The 13,400-nt window shown below is 38.3% G+C and overlaps 1 long non-coding RNA gene across 1 annotated transcript; it reads right to left on the bottom strand.

Annotated features, from left to right (window-relative positions):
- Positions 1 to 722: 722 nt before the first annotated feature.
- Positions 723 to 3,615, bottom strand: LOC135220647 (uncharacterized). Its single transcript, XR_010315742.1, has 3 exons — positions 1,376 to 3,615; positions 976 to 1,056; positions 723 to 830 (listed from the first exon to the last, which is right to left on the bottom strand). It is a non-coding gene; the product is annotated as an uncharacterized LOC135220647 (long non-coding RNA).
- Positions 3,616 to 13,400: the final 9,785 nt, after the last annotated feature.

Here is a 13,400-nt window from a genome sequence, read left to right on the forward strand (position 1 = left end):
TGGCACTTGATGTCATTCAAACATTAAGCTGTGCGCATCAAACAAAAAGAAGAATAGCATGTATAATAGAAAGTAATTAAAAGAAGAAGCAATAATGAGAATACACAGAAAATTCAGAAAAATTAAAGCGAAACTATCAACCCAATCTCAAAATACATAACTGCATTGAGTCACGGTAGATAGCCGAATAATGCCTTTATTCAACAATAAATCACTTGGGTGGTCAGTTTAATAGAAATATATCTCTAATGATCTCAAAGACCGCTAAATAACATCAAGTGGTACTGAAACAAAGTTGAAGTGTTTTAGAAGTCTTGGATCCAAAATTAAAACCTATTGGTGTAAAGTATCAGCCCGTCGTGTTCAGGGGTACCTAATTGCCTTGTGGCTTAACCAACTGTCAGAAACTTGTATGTTTCAAATAGCATACGTGGTTCATTCATGGATCAACGAAAAAATAAATGAATATCGACACTGCAAAATAGACATAAAGCAGAAGCCTTTAATGTTTGATTTAAAAGAACAGTAGGAGCAGTTTGGCCTTTTAGCAGGAGTTGATTAAGACATGAGGTATGATCTTAAAATTTCAAAAACGAAAACAAAATGTTCAATATAACAAGAGCAGCGAGAGCAGAGTAACAATAACTTTAATGTCAATATTGGATAAAGAAACTTTAAAATTAAAAAATATTAGATTCTATTTATATTGAATAAATATTAAATATGGCAAAGCAATGGAACTCTGATGGCTGAAGTGGAATCCTCAATCACTAGTGACTGCCTGTGGTAGAACCCACTCAACTCTTGCCTGTTTTTGAAAACTATGGATTCTGCAAACCACGAAAAAATTTCCATTAAAAACCTAACTTAACATTTATCTAAAGTCCCTTAATAAGCAATAATGAATGGTATACAATATATCAATATCAAATGCAAATATGCCAATATCACATTACATATAACTGAATTAGGTACCTAAATAAATTTGCCAAGACCAGGAAGATGACTGAAGCCGATGATACTAGGCTACCTTCCAGCAAGCACAAGTAACCTAGCCTAGTAACAAATTAAAAAAATTAGGCTCACTAAAATTCTAAGTTATGCAATGTTAAATTAAATATGAAAAAACACTCAGGAAAATAAAATCTTATACGATATACCGATTTAAGCAAATCTGAACACCCACTAGGCTATCCTAGTGGGTGTTCAGATTTGGAATTAAGCTAGAAATAGCCCTAGTAATTTTATAATTAGCATACAATCCATAGAAAATTTATAATTAGGGCTGAAGACTTGGATAATTAATATTCATTTCAAATATTATAACCCCCTAACCAAAGTTGAACCATATGCCACAAAATCATAGGAAACTTACTGGGTTGGTAGGCCATATCCTTAAAATTCCAAAGCAAATCGAAGTGCAGCAGAATATCCCATTGTTGAGAAGTATGTATTCTGAAATCTTGATATTGCACTCTTCATGGTAGCACTCGTGGTAAGCAATTGCAGGAGAGGTGGCCTTAAAATAAAGTGCTACTCCATCTTCATAGCACTTCTTCACTAGAAGAAAACACAATCCAATATGGCTGATCTGCTTCCTCACTCTTCTCTCATTACCAGTAGGTGAAAATTTTTTCCCAAGGATGATGGAATCAGGAACTGCAAATATTAAAATACAGCCAGCAGAGCCATCTATGGACTGAGCATATTATCCTTGAAACTCCCAGTATTTCTTTTTGATTTTGCTTTGTATGGCAAAAGGGGGTTTCAAGGATAAAACAAATATGAACTTAGATATATATATATATATATACACAATTTTATAAATTTTCTACAGAATTAGAATATAAAATAATTCTTCAACACTCCAAAGGGGGGATTCGAATTTAGTCAAAATTCGAATGGTAAAGGTAATGTTACAAAATTGAGTAACATTCTAACGGGAAAAAATCAAAATTACCAACACCTAAACATATACTGCATACTAATTTCTCAACATATCTCTAGTTCGTGCCTCACTAATGACAGCAGCCTTTCTCTTTTTTCTTTGATGTGTACTACTGTCCTCTTTAATATCTTCCTTTTCTTCAGTGTCATTAGTCACAGGGCTTAAGAGAGGTATTACTGAAGTAACATGCCGTCTTACAGTTTCACGAGAAGCTCCCTTAAACACAGCTATGTCAGTTACTTCATCCAAGTCATTTAATTTTACTTTTTTAACAATACCCATTGGGTAATTTGAAGGTTTCATGTGCGGTTCTTTTAACAGAACAATATCACCTACTTGAATTCTTTTGTGTGTCACTGGTTTATATCTACTCCTTTCGTCTGTAGCTTGTGACACTAAGTGTGCTATAAATTCTGAATTATAAATGTTAATAAGTCGAGACCTCACATTTCTAAGTTTTTGATACTTGTCTAAAACTTTGCTAACATGATCATCTGCTGTCCAGTTCAGATCTTCATCTGGATTGCCCTGCAAGTCAGGAATAATGTTAATAGACAGCAATTCATGTCCATGAATTAATATTTCTGGTGTAATTGCATCAGGCACTTCCTCTGTGATACTGTCTCTCAACCCTTCTTTGAAGGCAATAGGGCGCCTGTTAACCAAGTGTACGGTTTGCTCTACAAAAAACTCAAAATCACGGAAGTCTAACACATTATTTCTTAATGCTCCATGGATTAAACGCTTACTCATTTTAACACAAGTCTCAACAAGTCCTCCTAATTTATTACATCCCTTTGGATACTGCTGAAACTTAATTGACTTTACACCATTCTCTTCAAAATATGCCTGACTCTCAGGATCACCCAGGAAATTAGTGACCACATTAGCTCCAGCTATCAACTGAGATCCAAGATCTGACAATACTAGTTGAGGGATTCCATACTGATATGCATGCAGTTGAAAAGCTCTTAAAAATTCTTTTGTAGTGAGATCTAAACAAATTTTTAAATTAATTGCCCTAGACCAGAGACAAGTCAAACATAGAATCCAAACTTTGCTCTTTTTACCATTAAGCTTAACGTTATACGGTCCAAAATGATCAATAAAAATATAACAATGGTATAGAGGGAGGGTCAATCCTAAAATCGCGATAGGCACTTTGATTGACCTTAACCGTTCTCTCTTTGAATCTCTTACAAATGACACATTCTTTAAGGACCTTTTTTACTACTGAAAAGTAATGTGGAATCCAAAACTTTTTTCTCATCTCTGACAAAAGAGAATAAACACCAGCATGTGAGAAATTCTCATGAAAATCTTTTATTACTAACCGAGTTAACTTACTGTGTTTGTGAAGTAAAATAGGAAAGTTGACAAAAGTATCTTTTCTCCATTTAGGCATTTTACTTCTAATTCTCAGGATTCCATGGTCATCCATGTATACGTTAAGTTGAGCAATAATATTAGGAATATCCTTTACTCTCTTATTTCTGCTTTCTAAATACTGGAAAACTTCACCATACCAGATTCTCTGATCATTCCTTATGATATGCCTAGTAGCTTCCAAATGAAAGGAGGATGCATCACCAAAGTTAAAAGAAACTGAGTTTGCTCTTCTTTTGAGCAAAGCAATGAATTTAAGAACACACTTGTGAATTCTAACAGCTTAGAGAAACTGGAACACTTGTCCAGGAGGACTAAATGTTCAGGGTTTGATTCTGCTAAGACTTGTGATTCACTTGATTTAGATGCAGAAATTGAGAAGGAATTTCCATTCAATGGATTAAATTTTGGATTAGGTACAACTATATCAAATGTGTCAGCTTTACTGCTCAGTTCATCCCTATCAGATCTTAAAAATTCTGGGCCAGTGAAATAATTAGTTTTTAAAAGCTGTTTGTACGACATAGGCCTAGTTATGCAATCTGCAGGGTTCAAGATACCACTGACAAAACAAAATCTAACTGGGTTATTTTCACAAGTCCTTTGAATGTGATCCAAACGATTCATGATAAAGACACTCCTTTTATTCATTTTATCTAATTTGTTCACATAAGAATTAATCCAGCTCAGTGAAACAATGCTATCTGTATACAGTACTGATTCTACAATTCTAATAGGTTTAGGGCACTGAGGACCTGCCAAATCCTTACTCAAATCCACTAATGTTTCTGTTCCCAAAACTATCCCTTGGAATTCTAGAGATGGAATACTTTTGCTTTCTAACTGCTTGTTAACCAAGCGATTCTTTGCTAGAACAAAACTGACTTGCTTAGTTTCTATGCACTGAATAAAAATTGTTGTCCCATAGATTATTTTACTGCTGTCAGTAAATGCAATTAAACGATATGACCCATTTCTCTCCCCGACAAATCTAGGTACCTCAATTGGAGGAGTCATGTTAACTTGTTTGGCTATGTTACGCCATTCTCGTTGTTGCTCAATGGACAATTCTGTATCCCATCCTAGAGAAGTGTTTAATTGCAGTTCATGCATAAATAAACGAGCTCTGTTTAACATAGGTCCATTGAAATTATATGGATCGAAATTTGAAGCAATGCTTTTCAATATCAGTCTCTTAGTGTTTGCTTTAGAGTCTAGCTCAAGTTTAGGAGAAGAAATACAATCTGTTATTCTGTTCCACCTCAAACCAAATAATTTTACTACATCAGGAGTGACTTCATCCAAATTCTTATCTAATTTTTCTTGGAGCATAACATCATTGGTAACGAATTGTTGTAATTCAAATTTATATGGATTAAAAATGTTATTAAAGTTATCAAAACCCCAGTGTAAGCTTTCAGAATCATTTGCAGTGAACGCACCATTATCCATGTAAATCAAAGAGTAAATGAGTTTCTTCAATTCCTTTAAGTTGTCCAAATCACCTTCTGTGTCTAGCATCAATATTTTGTACAAACCAATCATCAATACTGTTGGGCTACACCTTAGTCCAAAACTTAGACGAAGATTCTTGTATGCTATAATGGTAAAATCTCCTTTACTTACATTTTTAAACCAAAAGAATAATAATTTACTTTGATCAGTTTCATTTAATGCTATCTGCTGGAAAGCTTTCTTTAAATCAAAGCACAATAAATGAGAATCAAACCTTAAAAGTAGCAAAGCAGTGGACAATTTCTGATTAATACAAGGACCAGCCCACATTGCCTGATTGTGGCTAATAGAGGGGGAGCCATTACTTTGTTTTTCACACAAATTAGAGAGAAAAACTATTCGGCATTTGGTAGTACTGCGGTCTAACTTGAATATTCCCATGTGCGGCAAAAAACTGTACTCTGGGTGTTCTTCACAAAACTTATCCAAATTATCAATTCTTTCAATTAAGTTTTGAGCTGCCTGAGTCTTTATGTTTTCATCCATTAATATCAAAAGTTCATCATTCTTTGATAATTTCTTTAGGTTAGATTTCAAAATTTGCTTTGCTAAATTTGTGTTCTTTCCTAGCAAATGAGAAACACGACCATTCCATAAAAGTGGCATTACTAACCTACCTTCTTCATCTCTGTGTGTGTTATTAAGGTAAATACTAACTAATTTCTTATTATGTTCAGTGCTCTCCCCGTCTAAGTCAGTGCTGTCTTTGTGCAAATAATATGAGCATTCTCGCTCTAAAATATGATCAGTAGCTTTTTGCAATTTATGCTCACTGATCCTGCCATCATGATCTAAAATACAGATTGTAGGATCCTCTGCACTTCCAATACATCTAACACTAGACTTGAAACATGAAGTCATAGGAAATTTAATATTATCAAGTGATTTACCCTGCTCATCTAAATTCTCTTCCAAGCCAAAAAGTAAATGAGTATCATTATGCAGGCTAGGGAGAAATTTCAAATCTACAATTAATTTCTCAATGTTTCCTATTAACATAATGCCAAATTTTGTTTCATAGTACACAGACTGACCACTATGACCAAAACTAACCATCTTTTCCATGAGACAATGAGCTGAATTTGCACCCAGGACAAACTGAATGTTTGATATGTCTTCTCTGGATTCATCAAGAAACTCATCTAAAAGCTTATAACCATAATTTCTAAAACTTTTAACAACTTTACCAAGGCCGGGTAAATTCAAATTTATATCAATACCTGGGACACAAATAGCTTCTAGATTATGCACTGTCTCCCCAATCTTAACAGAAATTTGAACTATCTTTGTACGATAGCATTTTGCTCCATTAAACCCATTGACAACTAGGTCAAAATTATCTTTAACAACTTTGAAACACTGACCTTCTAAAGCGCACTCAGAAATGAAATTAGCTTGGCTACCTGAATCCTTTAATCCTCTTAATTTACTAGGGCCCAAAGTACAAGAAAATGTGGGTAAAATTGAATCTATGCCCCCATCACTCTTTAAGGAATTACCTGGACAAACTACCCCATTCTGTGTACTATTTTGCGCATCTTTTGATTTACCTTTCTCGTTTTGCTTAGGGTTAGGAACTGCTTTTTTAGTATTACGCACCGAATCCCTGACCTCAGAACTTTTATGATTATCTGACAAGCAAAGAAAGGAGAAATGCCATCCTTGACAATGTTTACACTTTCTGGCAAATCTAAAATGGCATGAGCTATCCAAATGCTCGATTCTTGCACATTTAGTGCAACCATTTAATATACTTAACCTAGCAATCTTTTCCTTAGCAGTTGTAAAATTAGGGCAATTATGGAATGGATGATCACCAATAACCTTATCACTACAAAGTGTGCAAGAAGTAAAAGGATTGGAGCTATTAACATTAACCTCTGCTGCTAAGTTTGAACTTTTACTCATTACTTGTTTATCTTGATCCCTTTCAGCAGAAGGCTGTTTACTTTTACTTAATTTACCAAGTTTATTTGCATTCTGATACCGTTCATTAGCTTCAAAAAAGTTAAACAATTTCATTTATAGTGGGCTTTGAATTGTTAGTAATTTGTATCAGTTGATTTCTGAAAGTTTCATTCATTCCTCTTAGGAAAAAGTACTGCAAAACATCATCAATATCCATTTTCAAAGTCTTAACAGCTTCTTGTAATTTTCTAATATTACTAATATACTGAAAGGGTTCTGAATCATATCCTAACTTAAGCTCTTGAAGTTGTTTCATCACATTAAACTTTTGAGTTGGAACTGAGGCAAACGCCGTTTTTAAGAGTTCCTTTGCATGGGAATAACCTTGTTTGTCTGCTTCTAAAGAGTCTATCAAAAGTAAAGCCTTGCCAGAAACCTGCTGTTTAAGTAACAACAACCTATCATAATCTGTGTAAGAAAACTTTCCAGTAGTTTCCTCAAACTGCTGTAAGAATAATTCCAAACTTTCATCATCAGAACTTTTAAATTTAGGCAAAGGTGCTACTGGACTTTTAAGAAGACTAAGAGGAGTTTCATTCCGATTTTCGCTTGTGCTTCTATTAACATTAACCTCTAAGAGCAGCAACATTTCAGAAATTTTATCTCTATATTCCTGACAAGAGCTAAATTCAATTTCCATTTCATCTTCATCTTCGCTCTCTGACCACTTCAAAGATATGACCTTACTATCAAGCCCTTTAAGTTCTTCCTTAAAATTCTTAAGTTTCTCAACAAGATTAAACTTCTGTGAGCTAGTATACTGAGAAAATTTGTGCCTTTCATTAAATTGTCTAGTGACTTGAGAGCGGATGTACTTCCGACTCATAACAAGAAGCTTAAGGTCTGTCATGATTATAGAAAATCGAAGTTAATTCTAAATGTCAATGCAGCCTAAAAAATCAAAGAAAAATTTTGAAATAATTATAGTAGTCAGTACACTGATCAATAATAACAATAGTCCAAATAAAACCACCACTCCTACAATGCTACCCAAGTGCCACCAGTATTTGAGACAGCCTTCAGAGCCCCACGTTGGGCGCCATTTCAAAAACGAAAACAAAATGTTCAATATAACAAGAGCAGCGAGAGCAGAGTAACTAACTTTAATGTCAATATTGGATAAAGAAACTTTAAAATTAAAAAATATTAGATTCTTTATTTATATTGAATAAATATTAAATATGGCAAAGCAATGGAACTCTGATGGCTGAAGTGGAATCCTCAATCACTAGTGACTGCCTGTGGTAGAACCCACTCAACTCTTGCCTGTTTTTGAAAACTATGGATTCTGCAAACCACGAAAAAATTTCCATTAAAAACCTAACTTAACATTTATCTAAAGTCCCTTAATAAGCAATAATGAATGGTATACAATATATCAATATCAAATGCAAATATGCCAATATCACATTACATATAACTGAATTAGGTACCTAAATAAATTTGCCAAGACCAGGAAGATGACTGAAGCCGATGATACTAGGCTACCTTCCAGCAAGCACAAGTAACCTAGCCTAGTAACAAATTAAAAAAATTAGGCTCACTAAAATTCTAAGTTATGCAATGTTAAATTAAATATGAAAAAACACTCAGGAAAATAAAATCTTATACGATATATCGATTTAAGCAAATCTGAACACCCACTAGGCTATCCTATGCACAAAACAAAGATTTGGAATTAAGCTAGAAATAGCCATAGTAATTTTATAATTAGCATACAATCCATAGAAAATTTATAATTAGGGCTGAAGACTTGGATAATTAATATTCATTTCAAATATTATAACCCCCTAACCAAAGTTGAACCATATGCCACAAAATCATAGGAAACTTAAAATTCCAAAGCAAATCCAAGTGCAGCAGAATATCCCATTGTTGAGAAGTATGTATTCTGAAATCTTGATATTGCACTCTTCATGGTAGCACTCGTGGTAAGCAATTGCAGGAGAGGTGGCCTTAAAATAAAGTGCTACTCCATCTTCATAGCACTTCTTCACTAGAAGAAAACACAATCCAATATGGCTGATCTGCTTCCTCACTCTTCTCTCATTACCAGTAGGTGAAAATTTTTTCCCAAGGATGATGGAATCAGGAACTGCAAATATTAAAATATAGCCAGCAGAGCCATCTATGGACTGAGCATATTATCCTTGAAACTCCCAGTATTTCTTTTTGATTTTGCTTTGTATGGCAAAAGGGGGTTTCAAGGATAAAACAAATATGAACTTAGATATATATATATATACACAATTTTATAAATTTTCTACAGAATTAGAATATAAAATAATTCTTCAACATAAAATGATACCTTATTAATGAACTACTGCTGGCCAATCAGCAGCCAGGAAACTCACACAGTAACTACAGTAACTACGGACCAACAATGTACAATCATTTGATATTAGCATTTATAGCTCCTATAAGTGCAAATCAGGTGTGCCCTCCATCAGTGCCATTCAGCTGACTCGATGCATTGCTATGGGCATTGTCGTGAGACTCACGGAATTTGGCAACATGTCGTCAGAAGCTGGTGATGTTCTGTCACTTGCAGCATAAGAAACACAGCTGGAAGTGCTGATACAATCCTCCAGAGATGACCAGGGCGTTGCAGAGGGCATCCTGCCCTTGAAACTGGGCAGGAGGAGTAATGTCGTCAGGCAAATATGCTGGTTTCAGGCAGTCGATTGTGATCCAATCTGTCATTCTGCGGATATTGATGTGGAAGGCTTTCTGCTTGTAGTCTATGACCCAGTAGGGGCTCATGTAAGGCTGAGTCAAAGGCAGTCGAATGGCATTAGTTCTGATGAATACGTGTGTTGCATTGTGTAGTTCCTTTGGGATAAAGGTCTTGTCATTTGACTTGCAGGATAGGCAGCAAGTGGCGACTTTTCTGACAATGGTCTGAAATTTGATGATGTCAGGTGAGGTGTTATTATCTGGGAAGAATTTACCAGGTATCATGAGTGGATCGCCATACACCATCTTGGCTGCTGACAGGTCAAGCCCTCTTTAGGCATGGTGCGAAGGCCAAGGACCCTTGGGAGCTGTGAGTACGAGGTCATGGAGTTGCAGTGAGACATGAGGGCTTCTTTCAAGGTGTGATGGAACCTCTCAATCATGCCATTAGATTTGGGATGTTAGGCGGTTGCGTGATGCAACTAGGTACCGAGGAGGTGGTTTGGGGATGTCTAGAGCTGCAAAGCAAAGGTAGTGCCTCTGTCAGAGGTGATGTGAGTGGGTATGCCAAATCTTGAAACCCATGATGAGAGGAAAGTACTGGCACATGCTGTTGCTGATGCATCTGTCATAAGGGCAGCTTCATGCCACCTTGTCAAGCAGTCAAACATTGTGTGTAGGTAACTATGCCTTTTGGAAAGAGGGAGGGGTCCTATAATGTCGATGTGGACATGGATGAAACGGTGTTGCAGTTGATGAAAGGAGCCTACACCTGAATTTGTATGATGCTGGATTTTGAATAGTTGGCAAGAAGAACATTCACTGGGGCCTTTGCATTTTTCGATATGCCGTGCCAGATGAAGTGCTTCTTCAGGAGTGTGGCTGTATATCATCCTGAAGGGTGTCTGGGTGTGCCAGACTGTGGACGGTGTCGAAGGTGTTAAAAAGGTCTTGCAAGCATGGAGTTCTGGGTCCTGCTGTTGCCTGTCTGCCAGCTGCTTGTAATTGAAGCTCAGGTGTACTGCAATGATGGAGATTCTGGAGATTGTGTCAGCGATGGGGTTGTGCTTCTCATGGACTGGGTGAAGGGTGCAGTTGAATTTAGCAATGACTGACAAGTGGCGGCACTGATGGGGTGGTCAGGCATTGGACTGGCAGTTTATAGAATGCACTAATGGCAGGTGGTCAGTTTGAGGGGTGAAAGGCATGGCCTCCAAAGAATGTCAGAAGCATTTGACAGTGAGGTATGCTGCCATGAGCTCGTGGTCAAACATGGAGTACTTGGCCTCTGTCTTGCTGAGTTTCCTGCTAAAAATATCGAGGGGTCAAGCACGACCATGGATGATTTGTTTCATGACAGCTCCTATGGTTACGTCACTGATGTCAGAGGTGAAGGCTACTCCTTGCAAGGATCCCCAAGTAAGGGCCTTGGCCTTGCCCTTGATGTCCTTTGTAAAATGGGGCCAAGGTTGAGATGATGTCGGGCAAAAAGCAATGATAATGATTAATCATTATGAGGAATTCTTGTAGACCCTTGACAGTGGTAGGGTTGGGGAACTTCCTAATGGTGGCAACCTTTTCGGGCAAGGGCTGGACACTTTCAGGTGTTGAGGTGCCCCAAGAAGTCTATCCTTTTGGTTATGAAGGAGTATTTTTGTCATATCGGATGATGAGGCCATTCTTTTGCTGGTGTTGACAAACAAAATGCAGGTGTTAGAGGTACTCCTCCTTTGATGCAGAGAAGATTAAAATATCATTGATATAACAGACTCAGAAGGGAAGGTCTCCAATGATGCCATCCATCAATCACTGGAAAGTAGCTCCAGCTTTGTGGAGGCCAAAGTAGGAATAATTGAAGGTGAAGGTGCCGAAGGGTGTTGTGATGGTGGTCTTTGGGATATCTATGGGATAGATGGGAACTTGGAAGTAATCTTTGAGAAGGTCTAACTTCGAAATGATTTTTGATCCATGCAGGAAGGTGGTCACATCTGTGATGTTAGGGAGGGGGTAGTGGTCAGCCTCAATTATCACATTCAGCCTTCTGTAGGCCCTGCATGGGCGAAGGGTGCTGTACTCTTTTGTTACCATGTGGAGGGGAGATGCCCAAGAGCTGGATGCCTTTCGACACAAACCCATCTTCTCCATCTCTGTGAAGGCTTTCTTTGCAGCGGGTGAGTTTTTCTGGTGGTTGACGTCGGAAACAGGAGTGTACAGGAGGGCCTGAGTTCTTAATGTGCTGGAAATTACTGTGTCTGGCAGGGATTTGATGAGATTGTCATAGTTCAGATTTGAAGACATCTGGGTATGTGGTGAGCAGGTAAGCAAACTCGTCCTTGGAATCAGTGATGTGGAGGGTGAGTTCCGTCGGGGCTGCAGTGATGGGCATTGTGGACAAATCGTAGGCATTGATGAGGTGCCTGCTGGCGACGTCGACAAGCAGTTGGTGGTGTGCTAGGAACTCCACTCCAGGGAAGGGTACTGAGATGTCTGCAACCAAAAACTATCAGTGGTACTTTCTGTCGCTGAGGTTAAGGGTGAGATGCGTCTGACTGAAGGTAAGGATGGGAGAGCCATTGGCAGCTGTTGGTTGGTTGATTAGATAGAGGCAGGAGGGAATGGCAATGCCCTGTGTCGACCAAAAAGTGAGTACCAGTTGTGAAATTAAGGGTAAAAAAGACAGAGAGGTTGATAGAACATGTAGGATTGGATATGTCAGGATTAGAGTTAAATTCAGGTACATTTGTACGGCCCCTGACTGGGGGATACGCACCTGCTACAGCTACCATGAAGAGTGGTAATAGTTTTACGCTCTTTTTCTGTGGGGATCCTGGGAGGTAGTTCTTGGCGGCAGGGCTGAATCTTCCGTGGTACTGACAAAGGTGAAATGGTGGCAATTGCTGCTGTCTGTGGTCAGCGCCCTTGGGTTTCTGAGGGCGGAATGGGTGGTGAAGGTTTGTCCGAAGTTTGTGAGGGTTTGATGGCCATGGTGGCATCTGTGGTGTTAGGAAGGTCGTTTGTTGCTGAAGGGTTGGTCGTTCTTTGATGGGTGGCAAAGGTGTGGGCATGGTTTCAGTTTGCAGAAGTGTGGGTGTCCATCAGAGTGTTAGGGTGGCAAGGGCATCGTAAGCTCCATCTTTCTGACATTGGCAGGCATTGCAGCTAGTGCCTTGAGGATGTCAATTGATTTGGGAGAACCGTCTGCTGCAGGAGGAAGATGGGCGAGAGCTCTCATCTTGAGAAGGGAGGCAGATGGGCATTGATCACCTGATGGTTGTTGTGCTGTTTTAAAGATCTGTTTTATACGAATGGCTGGGGATGGCATGAATCTGTCTAGAGGACCTTCTTCAGGTCTTCGTAATGTATGACATTAGTGGTCTGGCAGGGCAGTGAGAACATAATCTGCCTTGGTCGACAATGACCATACACCCTTGATTTGAAGAGTGACTTCAGCTCAACGGAACAAAGTAATGGCATTAGTAGGTGTGAAGGTCGGAAGCTTGACTTGGGTGATGGTACCAGCAGGAGTGGCAGAAGGGGAGGGTGACCTTTTCATCATCAGAAGTATCAGACATCTTTGCTGGGTGTTGGTGTGGCGGGGTCACCACTTTAGCAGGAGTTGATTAAGAAAAGAGGTACAATATTGAAATGATACTTTATTAGTGAACTACAGTGGTATTTATATGAACTGCTGGCTAATCGGTGGCCAGGAAACTTACACAGTAACTAACTGACCAGTATTGTACAGTCATTTGATATTAGCCTTCATACCTCCTATACAGATGAAAATTTAGGTGTGCTCTCCATTGGCACCATTCGGCTGACCTGGTGCATTGCTATGGGCATTGGCGACGTGTTGTTGGAAGCTGGTGACGTCCTGTCACTAGCATTAGCTTGGAAGTGTTGGCAC

This window comes from Macrobrachium nipponense, chromosome 2 (genome assembly GCF_015104395.2).
Source record: "Macrobrachium nipponense isolate FS-2020 chromosome 2, ASM1510439v2, whole genome shotgun sequence".
Taxonomy (NCBI): Eukaryota; Metazoa; Arthropoda; class Malacostraca; order Decapoda; family Palaemonidae; genus Macrobrachium; species Macrobrachium nipponense.